Below are 19,237 nucleotides of genomic sequence, written 5' to 3' on the forward strand. Positions count from 1 at the left end.
TTGATTAATTTCTAACACTCTAGGGCACAATTCCGCATGTAAATATTTTGTCACTCTTACCAAACAACATAACATATACAGTTATAAATGTTTTTTGCTGCTGCTAGTGAGTCATGATCCTAGATAAAGTAATGGCCAAAAAGCCTACAGGAACGCATTGTTAGTTCCCCATTAACTCCACTGAGAGATACAGGGGCCAGAATTAACGATTCTAGTGTGTGTGGCCGTAGGAGTTAAAAGGGAAATGGGGTTAAACTCCCTCAAACAGGGAATAACCTGCTTGGGTCTCATGCAGAGGTTTTGTCAGATTCTGGGGAGTTTAACATTTACATCTACCACCAGCGTTAAGCAGGTGGTAAATGGGAACCGAGCCCACAGCAGGTTGCTGTGCGGAAGTCATGGGCTTAGGAGGGTGGTTGGAGGCAGGGCAGGCTTCTGGGCTGCTGAGAGGAACACAACAGAAAAGGCCATGTTAGTCTTTTAATGAGCACATTTTCGAATTTAGTACAAGGAGGATACTACTGTGGTAAACTCATAAGGAGGGCTAATTTTAGCTCAAACAAGGCCTGAAAAGCTGCCCCTTAATTGCTGCCATGTTCGGCACCAGTGGCATCTGCTTCATAAGGAAGGATGTGAGGAAACTTTGCCTCCAAAACAGCAAGGCAACACTATTGAAATCATGCTTTGAAAAGGGGTGTTGTGCTCTGCCTGGAACTCACCTGCTCCCTATTGGGTGTACCCCCAGAGATAATGAAGTAATGTGAGGGAGTTTTGCATAATAATAAAAATGTGCATTAACAACAATATGGGGAATAGTAATTTACACTTTAATTCACAAGTTAACACTGACATGGAGCTATTGCCCTTGGAACAATTGTGATATGACTTATTAAAGCGTGTTTTCTTAGCTTATGCTAACTAGGCCTCAATTAGGCTTCAAAGTCAATCTTGTTCAAAATGGATGTCACATTCACTGTTTATTATTTCTGCTGCACCTAGTCAAGCAAGTCATGTTTATTTCTGAATGACATTGCTCTTGAAGAAGAGTCTAGCATGGGCTCAGAAATGTACATATGCCCAAGGATCTAGTGCGTGCACGCAGTATTACATTCATTTGCAATAGTTCACTGTTCTTTATGTAAGTATTTTGCTCTGACACCTCCAGATGACATTAGGCCAGAAGCTCCGAATCAATATTCATGTAGTAGGTTAGTGCTTAGCTGGTAATGCTGTGTGATGATTTTTAAAAGCTAATTCTGAGTTGTTAAGAATTTATCTTTTGCTCGCACCACAATGATACTGCAGTCTTCATGCTGTTTTATGGAGACACTTCCCATATAAACCCTTTAAATTGGGGTGAGCCAGAACACCTTACCTATGCGACAAGAGATGCTATCTGATTTCATATTGATTTTGCTGCACATTTGAGACTTAGCATTTTTGTCTAATGTTATCAGTTTTCTATACTGATGGCCTTTATGGCAATTGATGTCCATGTATCAGTTTCTGCATTTAATTTCGTTATTATACCCTTTTAAAATTTTGGGAACAAATCTTTGTAAAATTCCTAATTTCCCCTAGAACTCACTTATTAAGTCAGTCCTTCCTTGTATGACTGTACTTTGTATATGCTGATTCGAACCTTATCTGGGGACACGCTGCCTCATTAAATTGAGGATAACACCATCCCCGAACCACCCAACCTATGGGTGTGCTTTTGAGGTGTAAGAATTTAGGGGCACAGTGTGGCCACAGTGTGCCAGGCAGCTGGCTCTTTTAAAAGCTGACCTTCCCTTCTAAGCTCAAGTGCAACCTGTGGAAAATAGGCTGCAAACACAACACACACACCGTGATACCCGCCCCCCCCCCCCCCCCCCCCAATCTTATGTTTCAAAAGTGGCAAGAAAGTTATATAGATCCCTGTCAAATACACCACAGATCAAGAGGCTTAGAGGCCACTTACTCTCCTCCAACAGCCAGGAAGAAACATGCTGTGGGAAAGCCCAAACAGTCTGTAATGACAAGGCCATCCCTGTGACGGGCAAAATTACAATATACTCTTGAAACAAGCACAAGAGTCTTCAAAGTCAATGCTGCATAATGTGAAATATGCAGCGCGGGGGCATTTTATAGTTAGACATACTTCAGACAGGATACATTTTCTGAAAATAAAAGCTAGCCTTTGTATCAAGCCCTTGATAGTAAAAGTATTCCAAAGTCTAAATACTATAAATGTTGTCTCTTTTATTGATGTTAAGCAAAACATTGTCTGAAATGATATGCACACTCACAACGATTGCCATAAAGAGGTATCAAGGACTGATTCCACTCGCATTATTTTCAGGGGGTCGTCTCAAACCACACATTTTTAGGATGGTCGTCTTAGACCACACATATAAATGAGCTTTGAAATAGGTGAGATAAATCAGGGAATTCCTCTGATAAGGTGTACCTTCCAAAGACTTGTTCCCCCTGTAGGACAAATAAATAAAAAAATACCACGCCGTTTGTCTTGAAAAAACATGCAAACATACAACCCTGCGCATCCACAGAGCCAGAGCAGGCAGAAGATCATTCTCCCACTTTCGCGGCCAAAACATGGAACTAACTGCCTTGAGACCCTCACGGGTGAGTAGCACGCTTTACAAATCCTGATTGATTTACAAGTGCAACACTACAGATGTCAATAAGACACCAATTATGTATGGTCCTATTAACAAGTAGATTCGTTTCTTTGATGTCCTGATTTATCAAAGGCCCACATTTTTGAAAAAAGAGATTAAGGCGAATCAAGTGTCAAACACAGTACACAAAATCATTTTTTGGTAACATTTTTCTTGATGGAAGCTATATATTCCTGCAGGTTACTCCCGTAGAAATATGTCTAAACAAGATCTGAAAAACGTGCAATGCTCTAAGAGAGGTGCCAGGCGCCATCAGAATGGATTCCATTTGCAACAACCCAAAGTCAACTTTTCAGCATGATACAAGGGTTCCACAAAGTTTAATGCTGATTATTTCCCCAAACTACAGAGGCCAGGAATTAGATGGAGCCAGAATGGAATTTCCTACAGTAAAAAATATTACCCAATAACATACCACAACTGCAAAGGTGGTACGAAGATGAGTAATGTGCTGGAAGGTAGAACCCTCACCCCCCCCCCCCCAAAAAAAATGATATGATCAAATGTATGTAGTTATTTTTCTAAAGGATACATTTTCCAGCAAATTCCCCCATCCGGAGAGATTTCCCCAGCAGTACCACTGAATGGATAGTGTGAAGAACGGGTGCAGAACATTCAAACCATCACACCAAAAAACGGTGAACAACTGCACATCTAAAGAATGCTTCAGTTCTGGTTTCATAACACAGCAGTAGTACTTTCTTAATGTGTTCATGTAAGCAGACATAGCTGCCTAGCCGATGCCCAGATTAGGCATCCCTCTGAACGCAATGAAACTGGTAGCCATCACTATGATACAGTGAGCGGGGGAATCTACTTGCAATAACATAGTTTGCAGCTGAAAAAATGCATTTCCTTCCTGTGCCATGTTGCATGTAACTTTGCTGAATCTTCTCCCTCGTCCAATGTACTGAGGAAATAAGGACATTGTGTTCAAGGCTCACAATTTGGGGCCAGGTGTACGTACCTATTCTGTGGGTGCAAACACTGCAATCCACAAAATAGTAGCATTTGCTACCTGCAAAACAGGTTTCCAATATGTATAAATACCATTTTAGGCATCAATAAACTTTTACCAATTGATTTCAAAAATGGCAATGCGATAGGATACTACTTCTGTATTTGTAAGGGCATGCTGCAGGCGTCCCTTCCAAATACTATTTCTTTATGCCGTGCATCAATGTTCTGTGACTGAAATCTGGTGGCAAAACATTGAAAGGATACGGACTCCCAAGTTGGACTGGTAACCCTAGGACCCCTTTCTCTTTGTGAAGGTAAAAAATACATTGTTAGGGAGTAGACAGTGGATCAGGGGACAACTGCCAACTCTCTAACAAACATTTCACAAAAAGAAGATTTTTCTTTTAAAATGCAGTACTGTTTCCTTTAAGAAAATCAGGCTGGATTAAAAAAAAAAACTTTTGTGAAAAGCGATTACAGACATGGTGGTCTGCTGACCCTAGGAAGCCACCATCCCAGTGATAGGAACCATTCAAGCGAGTAACTATTCATGATCTGCTTCGTTAATATTTATGAAGCAAGTAGGACAAAATGCTGACTTCCATCTGCAAAATATGCATCCTTTATTGTTAAAAAAAGTTTAAACTGCAAAATGCTCAAAAAAATATTTTTGTTTAAAATGAGGTACGTTAGATTGTGACCAACTACCAATTAGAATTTAGACAACAGAGCTATTAGTACATAAATCAGTTTGCTAAATTCTTCACTAGTAAATAGTACATTGAGCCCCAAGTTCACCTCTCCTAACTGCACAGATTTATGAAGCTCACCCTTTGCCACCTTACTCGCTAAATGGGTAACTGTTGTGCTTGCTCTGGTGACCTACATTAATGTGCCATGAATCAGGGGAGGTTTAGTGTAATTTGGGCAAACTGAAAACGCATTAATTCTAGTAGATTGATTCGCAGTCACTTCTTAAGTGAAGTCCAAGGGCTTCTGACAAATTCTCCAGGTGATAGCCTCATCCCAGGAAGAAGAGTCTGAAATTAGAATCCCTTGAAGTCAACTGGACCTGAAGGTTCAGCAAAGGTTGTCCTAATTCCTTTCAACCTCAGCCTATTGTACAAGCTTGTGGAGCCTGAGCCTTTGTCTAACTACTCAATGCAAGTTGGTTTCAACAAGAGAAAAGGGTCTAGTCAAATAATATTTTAACGCAGTATGCTTGGAGCACCAGAATAGTGCAAAAAGCTATAAACCCCAAAAGGTAAAGGAAAACACACTGCAAGCAAGATTGCACCAAGGCTGCAGTGAATAATTTTATTTATTTATTTTTACGGACTTTTATATAGCGAGAACTTGACCCGCAGGTATCGGGTATCAGAGCGCTTTACATAGCACCAGTTGCGTTACATGAGGACACATTTATTTTTTTGTTAGGCACGGGGAGATTAAGTGATTTGCCCTGAATCACAGGATGTTCAGCGTAATTGCAGAAACTCAAACCCAGTTCCCCAGATTCGAGGTCGACCGCCCTAGCCGTTAGGCCAACTCCTTTAATTGTTTGACAAACTGTGTGCACTCGCTAATAAGTCGTATCTAGTATCACTACTCTGCACATTCTTACTTGATCGGCCAATCCTCCAGGTAAAAGAAGATATGAAAGCTTTTCTGGCAAAGGTCCCTTGCAATGAATATAATCACCGTAGGTAATGCAAGAAGGTTGGATGTAGACCAAGCTGCAAACCAAAAATGTTCTCAGCAAAGAAAGAATCACAGTTGACACTGGTTACAGTGCTTTATGACAAAGTGAAAATTAGCTTCTGCAGATGAAGACACACCAACTAATGCTGAAACTTTTGTGTCTGAAAGGTGTGGCCCAAGATGATAAGTTAGATTTGTTTCTATTCCCAGATTTCAAATGTTTAGAAGGGACAAAGCTCAGTTTTGGGCAATAGGGAGAACCTTGAGCAGCATCCTTAGTCTCACTTTTCATGCAGTGCTCTCACCAGTGATGTTTCCATTTATTCTACCAGGATTCAAAATAAGGGAAAATGATGGGGAGGAGGCATTACTGGGAGCTTTTGTAAAAATAAAAATAAGCATATTGGCTTGACAATTGGTAAGACCTACTGGTACAAAGTTCTCCAAGGATCCCTTCGCCCACCTGCCACAGTGTTATCCTGCAACAGGACAGGTAGGTACTTCTCTAAAGAGATTTTACAAGTGCTGGAGGAGTATGGACTGTGGTGGACTGTTAAGGATCCTGGTGGCACCTCTGTTTCTCACTAATCTGAAATACTGTTGCTGGTGTTAGTGATTTGGTGTAACCTTTGCTTCTGGTTTGGAAGGGTTGCTTCAGTACCCAAACCTTCTGCAGGATTGTGTGAATGATTTTGTTGAGGCTGAAATACCTAAAGAAGAGGTCACAGCTTGCCATTGCTCGAATCACTTGTAGCTAATAGCTTCTAACTATAAACGAGCACACAGAACAGCCATGACTGAAAAGCCTCAAAATGCTCTTACAGCTAAAGATATAACCAACACAACGTTACATGTTTTCATACCAAGTAGCCAATTTGAGAATTTGTCTACCTTGTCCGTACAGTAGGCAGGAAGCATGAGAAGCTGAGAGAGAGAGTGAATTTGGCAAACAGCTAAATAACTTTTGATTGGGTTCTCATGTGCCAGAATGTTGTACGGCCATCTACCTGCTACTGCTTGGTGCCAAAGTAAAGCAATACCACAGCACCAAAATCATTTCAAAAAGGGAATCTATCAGCATTCAAGTTTTCACTTTTGCCAAAGACATCTCAGTTTCAAGGGCAGCCTTCTTTATGACAGAAGCAAAGTAAGAACATTCTTCCCAGTTTGCTGAATGTGATGCTTTGTGACCGAATACCTACTCCATGACCTGAGAATTTTGTTGTCAGATGCACCGTATAGCTATTCATCAAAAGGATGCAAAGGTCTTTCCTCTTTTATATAGCCCAAAGAGAAGGTTGAGGTTTCACTTCCATGTTGTAGCTGAGATGAAATATATGCTAGTAGCCTTCATCTACGGGCATATATGGCGTAGACTGGCAATACTTCAAGAAGAAACAGAAAAGGCTAAGGTCCAAATATTTCTTGCATTTGAAGCACCAGTGCCCAAAGGTGTTCGCACAATCAGCAGTACCTAAGTGGCTTAAAAGCTGCCATTTGATAATGGTCAGATGAAGACCCCATATGAGGCTGCACTGTGATTCTTAAAGGTATGGTTCCTCCCTAAAAATCAGTCTCAGTCATTCCTTTGAAAGATGAAAAGTTGGCTTGGAGTAGTCATTCAATCAATCAGGGGGTTTAGAGCGCGCTACTCACCCGTGAGGGTCTCAAGGTGATGGGGACGGGGGTGCAGCTCCGGTTCAGCCAAAGAGCCAGGTCTTGAGGCTCTTCCTGAAGGTGTGCAGAGTGGGGTAGCGTCTGATATTGACCGGATGCTTGTTCCAGGCTTTGGCTGTGATGTAGTAGAAGGCTCTTCCACCTCCTCTGGTCCTGCGGATGCGTGTCGTTTCTGTCAGAGTGAGGTCGGTGGAGTGGAGGTTCCTTTTGGGTGCGTGGAAGCAGACTCTTTTGTTGAGGTATTTGGGTCCAATGTTGTGGAGGGATTTGTAGGCGTGGGTGAGTAGCTTGAAGGTTACTCTCTTCTTGACGGCGAACCAGTGGAGGTTTCGCAGGTGTTGGATGATGTGCTCATGTCGTGGGATGCCGAGGAAGAGTCTGGCCGCGGTGTTCTGGATGGTCTGGAGTTTGTGTAGCAGGGATTTGTTGATTCCAGCGTAGAGGACGTTTCCGTAGTCCAGTCTGCTTGTTATGAGTGCGTGGGTGACAGTCTTTCTGGCTTCGGGGGGATCCACTTGAAGGTCTTGCGGTGGATGCGGAGGGTGTTGACATAGATGGAGGCGACGGCGTTGATCTGTCGGGTCATAGTGAGGAAGGAGTTGAGTATGATGCTAAGGTTCCGTGCGTGGTCCATGGGGGTAGGAGGGTGCCAAGGGTGGCGGGCCACCAGGAGTTGTCCCACGCAGAGGGGCAGGGTCCGAAGACTAGGACTTCTGTCTTCTCTGAGTTGAGTTTAAGACAGCTGCTGCCCATCCAAGCTGCAACGTCTTTCATTCCTTCTTGGAAGCGGAGTCTGGTGGTTTCGGGGTCCTTCGCTAGGAAGAGGATGAGCTGGGTGTCGTCGGCATAGGATACAATGCTGAGTCCATGTTGTCTGCCGATGGCGGTGAGGGGCGCCATGTAGAGCTTGGGACTGAGCGATGATCCTTGTGGGACTCCGCAGTTGATTTCTGTGGGTTCGGAGAGGAATGACAGGAGTCTGATCCTTTGGATCCTTTGGAATCTGCCGGCGAGGAAGGAGCGGAGCCAGTCGATGGCGGCTCTCTGTATTCCGGCGTTGTGGAGTCTGGCTGCGAGGGTGCAGTAGGAGATGATGTTTAAGGCTGCGGAGAGGTCGAGTAGGATGAGGGCTGCAGTGTGACATTGGTTGAGGAGTGTGCGGATGTCGTCTGTGGCGGCGAGGAGGGCAGTCTCAGCGCTGTGGTTGTTGCGGAATCCAGATTGGGAGGAGTCGAGGATGGAGTTCTCTTCGATGAAGCTTGTCAGCTGAGCGTTGAAAATCTTCTCAGTGACTTTGGCTGCGAAGGGAAGGAGAGAGATGGGTCAGTAATTCTTCAGGTCCGTCGGGTCTGAAGAGGGTTTCTTGAGGAGGGGCTTGACTTCTGCGCATTTCCAGTCATCGGGGAAAGTGCCGGATTTGAAGGTGGCGTTGATGGTGCATAGTAGCTGGGGTGCTATGGTGGCGGCGGCTCTGTGGAAGATGTGCGGAGGGCAGGGGTCTGTGGGGGCTCCTGAGTGGATGCTCTTCATGGTGGTGGTCGTATCGTCAGTGGTGACCGGGGTCCAGGCGGTGATGGTGGGCCGGCTATCGTCGTTGGAGGGAATGGTGGTTTCTGGAGCCTGCTTGTTGAAGTTGTCGTAGAGGGCCTTGATTTTCAGGAGGAAGTAGGAGCCGAGCTTGTTGCAGAGATCTTGAGAGGGAGTGACGGCCGTGGCTTCTCTGGGGGGTTTGGTGAGTTGCTGGATGATGTTGAAGGGTTCCTTTGAGTTGCTGGAGTTGGTGAGGATTTTGTTCCGGATGAAGGACTTCTTTGTGGATTTTATGCGTTGGTGGTATTCAGTCATGGCTTTCTAGTAGGTGGTCAGGTCTTCCGTGGTTTTGCCGTTTCTCCATCGTTTTTCGAGATGTCTGCAGGAGCGTCTGGCTTCTTGGAGGTCGGAGGTGAACCAGGTGGCCTTCAGGGGGCGTTATCTGTCGGTGATGCGGAGGGGTGCAAGCTTGTCTGTGCAGTTGGTGATCCAGCGGTGTAGTTCCTTGGCTGCAGAGTTGGCGTTGGTCGAGGTTGGGGAGGGAGGGGAGTTGTGGCTGAGGGTTGAGTTGAGCTGCTCCTCTGTGACCTTGCTCAAGTTGCTTCGCGGAGGATGGAGAGTGGGTTTGAGAACAGTCGCGGTGTTGAGAGAGAAGTGTAAGCAGTGGTGGTCCATCCAGAGGGGCTGGTTGGTGTGGCGGAAGCGGATGTTGTTGCCTCCCTACAAAGATGGGGTTGAGGGTGTATCCTGCCTTGTGGGTAGGAGTGGTGACGAGCTGCTTCAGACTGACGTTGGCGAGGTTGTTCAGGAGGGTGATGGAGTTGGAGGTCGCTGGGGTTGTCGAGGTGGAAGTTCAGGTCTCCGATGAGTATGTAGTCCATGGAGGCGATGGCGTGGGGTGCGATGAGGTCAGCAATGGTCGTGGCGAATGAAGCGCAGGGTTCGGGGGGTCTGTAGGCGAGGAAGAGTGATTCTGGGGCTGGAATGGATCTGGAAGTGAAGGTGCTCGTGGTGCCGGAGGAGTCGCTCGTGGTGGAGGTGGAGAGTTGGAGGGAGCTCTTGTGGGCGATGGCGAGTCCTACTCCTGGGCAGTTGGGGCAGTCCTTCCTCTGGATCTTGTAGCCATCCGGAATGGCGGTTGCGATGTCGGGCGGAGGAGGCGTTTGTCCAGGTTTCAGTGAAGAAGCAGTAGTTCTCCTCCTTGCTGTAGCGTTGCAGTGCTTGGTTGTGCTCACAGCTGTGCTCGTGCCCGCCTCTGGTGCTGCTTCAATCAATTAATCAATCAATCAATCCATTTGTAAAGCACACTACTCACCCGTGAGGGTCTCAAGGTGCTGGGGGGGGAAGGGTGCTGCTACTGCTCGAATAGCCAGGTCTTGAGAAGCCTCCTGAAGGTTAGTACGTCCTGGGTCTGTTGTAGGCGGATGGGGAGGGTGTTCCAGGTCTTGGCGGCGAGGTGGGAGAACGATCTGCTGCCGGTGGTGGCTCTTCGGATGCGGGGAACGGTGGCGAGGTCGGCAGAGCGGAGCTGAGCTGTTGGTTCGGGGTGTAGAAGGTGAGTCGTCTGTTGAGGTATGCCGGTCCGGTATTGTGGAGCGCCTTGTGTGCGTGGGTGAGGAGCTTTAAGGTGATCCTCTTGTTGACGGGAAGCCAGTGCAGGTCTCTCAGGTGTGGTGTGATGTGATGTGGCTGTGGCGCGGGATGTCGACGATCAGGCGAACAGAGGCATTCTGTATGCGTTGTAGTCGTTTCAGGAGTTTGACCGAGGCTTCTGCGTAGAGGACGTTTCCATAGTCCAGCCTGCTGCTGACGAGGGCCTGGGTGACTGTTCTTCTTGTTTCGGTGGGGATCCACATGTAGATCTTGCGGAGCATGCGGAGGGCATTGAAGCAGGAGGACGAGACGGCGTTGACTTGCTTGGTCATTGAGAGTGTTGAGTCGAGGATAAACCCCAGGTTGCGTGCGTGGTCGGTGGGCATTGGTGCTGCTCCTAGTGCGGATGGCCACCAGTAGTTGTCCCAGGCTGAGGGGGTGGAGCCGAGAATGAGGACCTCTGTCTTGTCCGAGTTCAGCTTCAGGCAGCTGTTCTTCATCCACTCGGTGACGGCTTTCATTCCTTCCTGGAGGTTGGTTTTGGCGGTGAGGGGCTCCTTGGTGAGGGAGAGGATCAGATGGGTGTCGTCGGCGTAGGAGATGATGTTGAGGTTGTGCAGTCAGGCGACGTGGGCGAGCGGAGCCATGTAGACGTTGAACAATGTCGGGCTGAGGGATGATCCTTGGGGTACGCCGCAGATGATCTCGGAGGCTTCGGAACGGAAAGGGGGAGGCGGACCCTCTGGGTTCTGCCGGAGAGGAAGGAGGTGGTCCATTCCAGAGCCTTGTCTCAGATCCCTGCGTTGTGGAGGCGTGTGCGTAGGGTGCGGTGGCAGACAGTGTCGAAGGCGGCTGATAGGTCCAGGATGATGAGGGCCACGGTTTTGCCGTTGTCCAGCATGGCCCTCATGTCATCGGTGGCGGCGATGAGGGCAGTCTCGGTACTGTGGTTGCTGCGGAACCCGGCCTGGGACGGGTCCAGGATGTTGTTCTCCTCGAGGTAGCGGGTTAGCTGTCTGTTGACGGTCTTCTCGATGACCTTTGCTGGGAACGGGAGCAGGGAGATGGGCCGGAAGTTCTTGAGGTCCCTCGGATCCGCCTTGGGTTTCTTCAGTAAGGCATTGATCTCGGTGTGCTTCTAGCTCTCTGGGAAGGTCACGGTCTCGAAGGAGATGTTGGTGGCCTTGCGGAGATGGGGTGCGATGGTGGCGCAAGCCTTGTTGAAGATGTGGTGTGGGCATGCGTCTGACGGAGAGCCGGAGTGAATGGTGTTCATGATTTTGATGGTGTCGTCGTCGTTTATATTGGTCCAGGTGAGCAGGGGATCGATGTGGGTGGTGGCCTCGGGGTCTGAGTTGTTGGTGGTTGTTGGGGTGGTCAGGTTGTTGAAGCTGTCGTGGATGTCTGCAATCTTGCGATGGAAGAAGGTGGTGAGGGAGTCGCACAGGTCTTGTGATGGTGGGATGTCGTTGGTGTTGGAGCTGGGGTTGGAGAGTTCCTTCACGATGTTGAAGAGCTCTTTGCTGTTGTGTGCATTGTTGTCAAGTGGGTCCTTGAAGGAGGCTCTTTTGGCGGATCTGATGAGATGATGGTGTCTGTGGATGGTGTTCTTGTGGGCTGCGTAACTGTCTGTTGTCTGTTCGCGGTGCCATTTCTTCTCTAGTGTGCGGCAGGTTTGCTTGGAGGCCTGGAGGTCTGTGGTGAACCAGCTGGCTTTCTTATTAGTGTGTCTGTTGGAGGGTTTCTTGATCGGGGCGAGAGTGTTGGCGCAGTTGTCGATCCAACGTCTGAGGTTGCAGGCAGCGGTGTCGGGGGGTGGGCTTCGAGCGAGGGTGGTGTTTAGCTGTTCTTCGGTGATTTTGCAGCGGCGGGGGATTTTGTTGAGTGAGGTGGTGCGTGGTGGGTTTCCGGAAGGTGAAGTGGATGCAGCAATGGTCGGTCCAGTGGAGTTCGGTGGTGTGGCTGAAGGTGACGTGGGGGCTTGCGGAGAAGAGGGCATCAAGCGTGTGGCCGGCGGAGTGGGTGGGCGTTGTGACGAGCTGTCTGAGTCCGAGGTTGGCAAGGTTGTCAATCAGGGTGGTGGAGTTGGTGTCATAGTTGTTCTCAAGGTGGAAGTTCAGGTCTCCGAGGAGAATGTAGTCCATGGAGGAGAGGGCGTGAATGCTGACGAAGTCGGCGATGGAGTCGCTGAACTGAGGCCGTGGTGCGGGGGGTCAGTAGACGAGAGTTCCTCTGAGGATGGTGTTGGGATCAGTGTGGATCTGGAAGTGCAGGTGTTCGGAGGTGCTGAGGGTGTCGTCGGTGCTGTTTGAGACCCTGATGGTGTTCTTGTGGATGATGGCGATTCCACCTCCTACTCCGTTGGGGCGGTCCCTGCGGGTGATCTTGTAGTCATCCGGGATGGCTATGGCGATGTCGGGTGCCGAGGAGGCGTTCATCCAGGTCTCTGTCAGGAAGGCGAAGTCCGGGGAGGATGTGTCGAGCAGGTCCCAAAGTTCAATGGCGTGTTTGCGTGCGGAGCGGGTGTTCAGAAGTATGCATCTGAGGTGGTTGCGTCCTGTCACGGTGGGCGGTTTGGTGGCTCGGAGGCTGGTGAAGCTGCAGCTCCGGCAGGAGAAGGGTTCTTTGGTGTTTTTCGGGGCGGCCAGGAAGCAGGTGTGCTGTCGTCCGGTGTTGAGTGCGTGGAGGGTGCTGGTGGTGTAGTGGTGGCGTTCGGTGTGGCGTCCGCGGGGACCAGGGGGTCTGGTGCTGGGCGCGATCCAGGCACAGACAGGCTTGCCTTAGGCGCGCCTTTGACACGCCAGCGGTGCGGCTGTGCAGTGGCCGCCGTATGAGGGGAGGTGGGAGGGAGGAGCAGCAGGGAGGCGGGAGCGGGGCGGCGAATGGGCGAGCAGGGGGGGGCGGGGCCGTATGGGACGTTTCGGCGGGAAGACGAGAGGGTAGAGCAGGCAAAGGAACAGAGGCAAAACAGGCACAATAACACAATCACGCTACAATCAGCGGGCAGAGGAACAGAGGCAAAAACGGGCACAATAACACAATCACGCTACAATAGTACAAAGGAACAAGGCAAGTACAATTAAGTGCACTAGGGGAGCCGAAGCACAATCAAAGGGAAAAAGAACAGAGCGAGCGCAAGAGCTGACGGCCTACCACAGGCCACCAGGGATGAGGCGCAGGTCATAGCCTGCGGGTGGAGGAGGGCCTCGACTTCAGCACTTCAGCAAGCAGCAGCAGCGGGGGACACGGGCACAGAGGAAGCGCTGTACGGCGTGGAGAGCGACCTGCTTAAACAGGGTCAAGGGTCGCTCCAGTTGCTGCATCTTGCTCCCTTCACTTACCTACTTATTTTGTGCTGATATGATCCAGAGACAATCTTGTTCTTCATGCCGCCCTTCTTGCCGCTCATATCACTCATGCTGTGCCATACTGCCTCTCGCTGATTGTGAAGGAGGAGTAGGACCAGGAGCAGGGCACAAGTCACAAATACATGTGGGTCGACGGGGTCCACCTATTATTTTCACAGAGTGGATGATGTTCACTATGCCAAGAAGTTGGGCCCCACTGTAAAATATGCTGAACTCGTCCGGGTGTAATTTTCAAACACTGGGACACATTGAGCAGCAACTCCACATTGTCTGCTTTCGATTGGTACAACAACTTGCAGGCAGTGAGGCGTCTTTCCTATTTCAGACTCCAGCTGGGCCCATAACAAAGTCCAAAATTAAGGGGCCATCAGGCCTCTTTTTATTTGAGTATCCTGGCTGGGAGCAATCTGGGGCCTCACACCTAGATGAAAAGGCAGTGGATGGGAAACAAAGGCACACAGCTTGTTAGCACTTCACAAGTACTTGAGAGGCACGATTTTGATTTTGTTCAGTCCAGTATATAAGAGATATGAATGCACTGTAAGAATGTCAGATAGGTTGGTCTGTCCCAGTATTTACACACAAATACAATTTAAATATCACTATTTTTCATTTCTTTTATAGCGCTACTCGTCCCATTGCATGGTGCCACAACGCTTTACATCACACGTACACATTCCATCGATAATAAATCATACAAGTTTGCATTTCAATGTACAGGATATGTTACATAGGACAGTGTGCGTTACAAGGTGTGGGAGTCACATCACATCCTTCATTGCTCACTGTGCTACATTAGAAGGATTACAATGCAACTGCAAGTAACAAAATGATCTCTGTGTTAAAAGCAGTAACCTACTTAACTTTCTACATAAAATACAAATCTGCCATCTGCATGTTGCATGATGTGCTTTGTAGGAGACACATTAACCCTCTATGCTAACGTGAGGTATCTTACCATTATTATTATTATTATTATTACCTCAGATTTACTAAGAGCACAAATGTCTCTGCAACAGGTGCCTTAATCTGATAATATATTTGAAAATTCAGCCAATTAAGCAGAACCCATTTACTTACTGTCATGTTTCTCCTTCTTGATAATGAGTTTTTAAAAACGTAAATGTAAAAGTCCTAGATTTTGCGTCTGGGTTGCATTACATTTCTGGTTTCTATTTTGGGATTTACAGTGCCCTGGTAAAATTTTTTTTTCGAATGAACGCAGGACAGCACATTGCTCTGCCTTGAGTTACCTTGTATCAGGTAGGCATTACAAGGGTGGTGCTTGGGTGTTCCTGTGTATCCCACCCATATATTCTGACGCAAACCCATATTTATTTACAAAGACTAGCAAATACAGGTTTGCACCAAGCTGGTGAGTCTACCGGAGGCTGGCGTAACAAGAAAGAATTATGTTACTTACCCTGTAAGTATCTATTCATAGCGTGTAGTGCTGCAGATTCACATGCTATGCATACTCCTGTCATCTAGTGTTAGGCTCAGACTTCGCAAGTTGTTTTTCTCGAGGAAGCTTTATGATCAGCATTGTGCGTGGATTCTCCTCCCCCTCGAGGCATTGCACATGTCGAAGTCTTTGTTCCTCTGTTTTTGCCATGAAAGGAGTGAGGATATAGTCTGCTTCGTAAGTGTTCTTTTTAGGACATGTTGCTTTTGTAGGTATTTTGGCACCATCTACTACCTGCCGGGGAGGCGGGAGGATGCATGTGAATCTGTAGCACTACATGCTACGAATAGATGCTTATAGGGTAAGTACATAATCCATTCGTAGCATGTGTTGGAAGCAGATACACATGCTATGCATAGACTGTAAAGCAGTACCCCTCCATGCGGTGGCTTTAGGCACGAGATGGTGCAGTTGTTTGACATAATGTTTGAAAGACAGCTTGTCCAACTAGAGCATGTTCTCTTGATTGAACATCCACACAATAATGTTTGTAAAGGTGTGTGGGTTTATCCATTTTGCAGATTTGCAAATATCATTGAGAGGGATATTTCCTAAAAAAGCCACGGCTGCTCCTTTTTCTTTGTTAAAAGATCTGTTGGTGCGTGTGGTATTGTTCTTTTTGCTTTTGCATAACATATTTGGATGCACTTAACAATCCATCATGCTATACCAGCTTTGGATACAGCATTTTCTTTTGTTGGATTAGTAAAGGAGACAAAAAGTTGGTTTATACGTTCCACATAGTACATAAGTGCCCTTTTAACATCTAAGGTGTGTAAGGAACGTTCTGCAACAGTTTGTGGTTTTAGAAAGAAAAATGGTAGTTCCAAGGTTTGATTTAAATAAATCGGTGAGATTACCTTGGCAAAAAGTGTTGGGTTACTACGCAAACGCACTTTGTCTGATGTCTGTGAAGACTTGGAAACAAGACTCTTCAATGGTAAGAGCATGTATTTCATTGACCCTTCTATATGATGTTATTGCTACTAGGAAAGCTACTTTCCATGTTAAAAATTGTATTTGACATTTGTGTAGTGGCTCAAATGGTGTCCCATAAGCACTGTTAGTACAATGTTTAAATTCTATGCTGGTACTCGTGGTGTACGAGGTGGAAAGATCCTTTTTAATCCTTTCATGAAGGCTTTGATTACAGGAATGTAAAAAAGTGATTGGTGTGTTCTGTTTTGTAAATATGCCGCAATAGCTGCTAAATGTAGTCGTATTGAGGTGTACGCTAAGTGTGACTTTTGTCAATATAACAAATAGCATATTAGTTGCTGTTCTGTTGGAGAAGAAGGGTTCATGTGTTGTGTATCACAAAAATGTACAAAACGCTTCCATTTTAGCTGCATAGCATGCTCTTGATGTAGGTCTTCTTGCTTCTTTCAAGATTGTCTTACATTCTTCCGGTAGATTGAGGTATCCAAATTCTAAGACCTCAGGTGCCAGATTGCAAGATTGAGCTGTTGAGGTTTGGGTTATCTCACCCTGCCATTGCTGTGTGTAGGAAGATTTGGATAATTTGGTATCTTCTTGTGAGGATGTAGGGAGAGCTCTAATAGTGTTGTATACCATGGATGGTGAGACCATGTTGGTGCGATTAGAATGAGGGTCATTGAATTCTGTCTTAGTTTCCCGACTACATAAGGTAGTAGTGGGAGAGGAAAAAAAGCGTATGTAAATATTCCTGACCAAGTCATCCATAGAGCATTGCCCTTGGAATGTAGGTGTGGATGTCTGGATGTGAAGCTTTGGCATTTTGTGTTTTTGTTTGTTGCAAACAGGTCTATTGTGGGTGTTCCCCACCTTTGGAAGTATGTTTGTAGTAACATACTGTCTATCTCCCATTTGTGCACCTGCTGGTGTCTTCTGCTGAGGAGATCGGCCATGGTGTTCGCCTCTCCTGTTATTTATTGTGCTAGGAGATGGATCTTGTGCTTGTTGGCCTATTTCCATATTTTCTGTGCGAACTGAGACAATGGCATGGAATGGGTCCCCCTTGTTTCTGTATGTAATACATGGCAGTTATATTGTCTGTGCATAGAAGGACTGTCTTTCCTGTAGTGTTTGTAGGATAAGCTTTGAGAGCCATGGGAATTGCTAATAGCTCCAACATATTGATGTGTAGCAACTGTTGTTATGGTGTCCAGTGACCCTGAACAACAATGTCTTTCATATGAGCTCCCCATCCTAGAATTAAAGCATCTGGTGTGATTGTTATGTGAAGGATTGGATCCTTGAAGGCTCTCCCTGCTAAAATGTTGCGATTGTTCCACCATTTAGGGCCTGATATACCTTTGCTGAAACCAACACTAGATCTTCCACATTTTCTTCCGCTTGTGACCACTGAGATGCTAAATACTCCGGGAGGGGGTCTCATGTATACGCAAGAATGATGTACTATTGCTATACAAGAAGCCATCATTCCTAAAAGTCTCATGATTGTTTTCACTGGTAGGTGATGATGTGGCTGAAAAGATCCAGTTTGTTCTGGAGATTGAGAAACCTTTGGGGATTTTGTCACATTGATAAGAAACCCAATTGATGCAGTATATTTATTGTCTTTTGGGGGTCTGCTACACATTTGTGTTTGTCTGGACTCTTGATCAGCCAATCGTCTAGATAAGGAAACACATGAATTTTTTCTCTTCTTACTTTTGTTGCTACTACTGCTAAACATTTTCTGAATACTGTTGTGTGCAGATTTAGATTCCGTATATAGGTTTCCCGATTTATGCCCTTATATAGGTACAATTCACATTGCCCTTCTTTGGACATAGAAATCCGGCCCTTATTTAGACATTGTCCGTACACACCAAATACAGGCATGGCCACCTACATCCGTCCATCCACGTCACAATGAATTCTTGGAAAACCAGACCCTTAAGCCTTCAGGAATTTCCCTCAGATTGAATATTGATTTCTCCAAGAGCTCATTAAGTATGCATGAACATCTATACCTTAGGGGTTCATTCATGACGTTCCTCTGCCCGACTTTTACGTCAATACTGGCACTCCTAGACACCTTCAAGGTATAAATATACCAGCACCTGCCCTGGCAAATTGAGGTTCCCGGAGGATTCGATCCAACCCAGACTACGCAGTTCACCACGGCAAGTTCGGAAGGAGATCGAGTTCCAGCCTGATGCACTGACCTGACGCTGCCATCCTCCTCGCAGAGAATCCAGCTCCAGTGCTCTCTGACTTCCCTTGCGGAGGGTTAGACTATCGAGTCCAGAAAAGAGATTCCAACCTCTCTCATTCTAAGGTATGGAGCTGACTAAGAACTTAGAGAAACTTTTGGCAACTCTTGGCTAAACTAAAATATAGCTACCTATACTTTAGAAATGGCACCGACTTCAAACCTCGCACTGCACTTAGGTTAGGTACACTGGGGTAGAACACTTTAGAAGCATCAGATGAGTATCACATTTTAGCTTATGTTATTTATGTATGTATTTTGATTAATATATGTCATAGCTATAAACCATGGTATTGCAGTATTATTTTATCTTACTGCTAACCTCGTACATATTGTACTTTGCAGTCTGTCTTACGATTGTAGCAATTCATATCTCTTGCATGAGAAATAAGACTGTTTAATAAACCTTTTTATTGAAACGCCTGTCTCTCTATTTCTGTGCAACTCTGTAGACATCAAGCATGCACGATTGACTGAGTGAAACTGTTATCTATTGTTTCCACGATTCTGAGACTGTTCCGATTCTAAAAGGAAACAAAGTTGTCATGTTTATGCGGTCGTCAGAGACTAATCCCTTCTTCTATATTCGAGAAGTTTCTAGTGACCTTTGAGTTAGCTGGCACACACAAGTAATTAAGTTTAATATACTCGATAGAGACATACTGACCTTAGTCCTATGTCAAATCTATAGTGTATGTTATTCCAATGCGCAGAGCCTATCAGGGATATAGGAACTACACTACATGGCGCCCAACTGTTTGGTAAGGCACTAATTTAACGCTAGTTACTTTAGTAACTCAGTCGTGCTTTTCTCAGAGACCCTCTACTCATAAAACTCCATAAGACATCTGGAGTGGGTAGGGATAATATCCGCCATAGCTGAGTAGGACGAAAGTCCTATGTATTAGCTGTTTGGTTTTGTTCAACGTTGAAGGATACAGTGTTCCAAAATATTGTGCATCTTATCTTTGTTTCCTTGAAACTTGCTCTGCAACTTTCATTAAACAATGTCGGAGAACGACGATGCTATCGTCAACAACGGTCAAGCTGCGGCTGA

The 19,237-nt window shown here is 46.4% G+C and overlaps 1 protein-coding gene across 3 annotated transcripts in view; it reads right to left on the bottom strand.

Annotated features, from left to right (window-relative positions):
- Window positions 1–19,237, bottom strand: part of PARP9 (poly(ADP-ribose) polymerase family member 9) — an 828,079-nt gene that overhangs the window by 59,314 nt on the left and 749,528 nt on the right. The window lies entirely within an intron of this gene.

This window comes from Triturus cristatus, chromosome 3_2, assembly GCF_964204655.1.
Source record: "Triturus cristatus chromosome 3_2, aTriCri1.1, whole genome shotgun sequence".
In the NCBI taxonomy this organism is placed as follows: domain Eukaryota; kingdom Metazoa; phylum Chordata; class Amphibia; order Caudata; family Salamandridae; genus Triturus; species Triturus cristatus.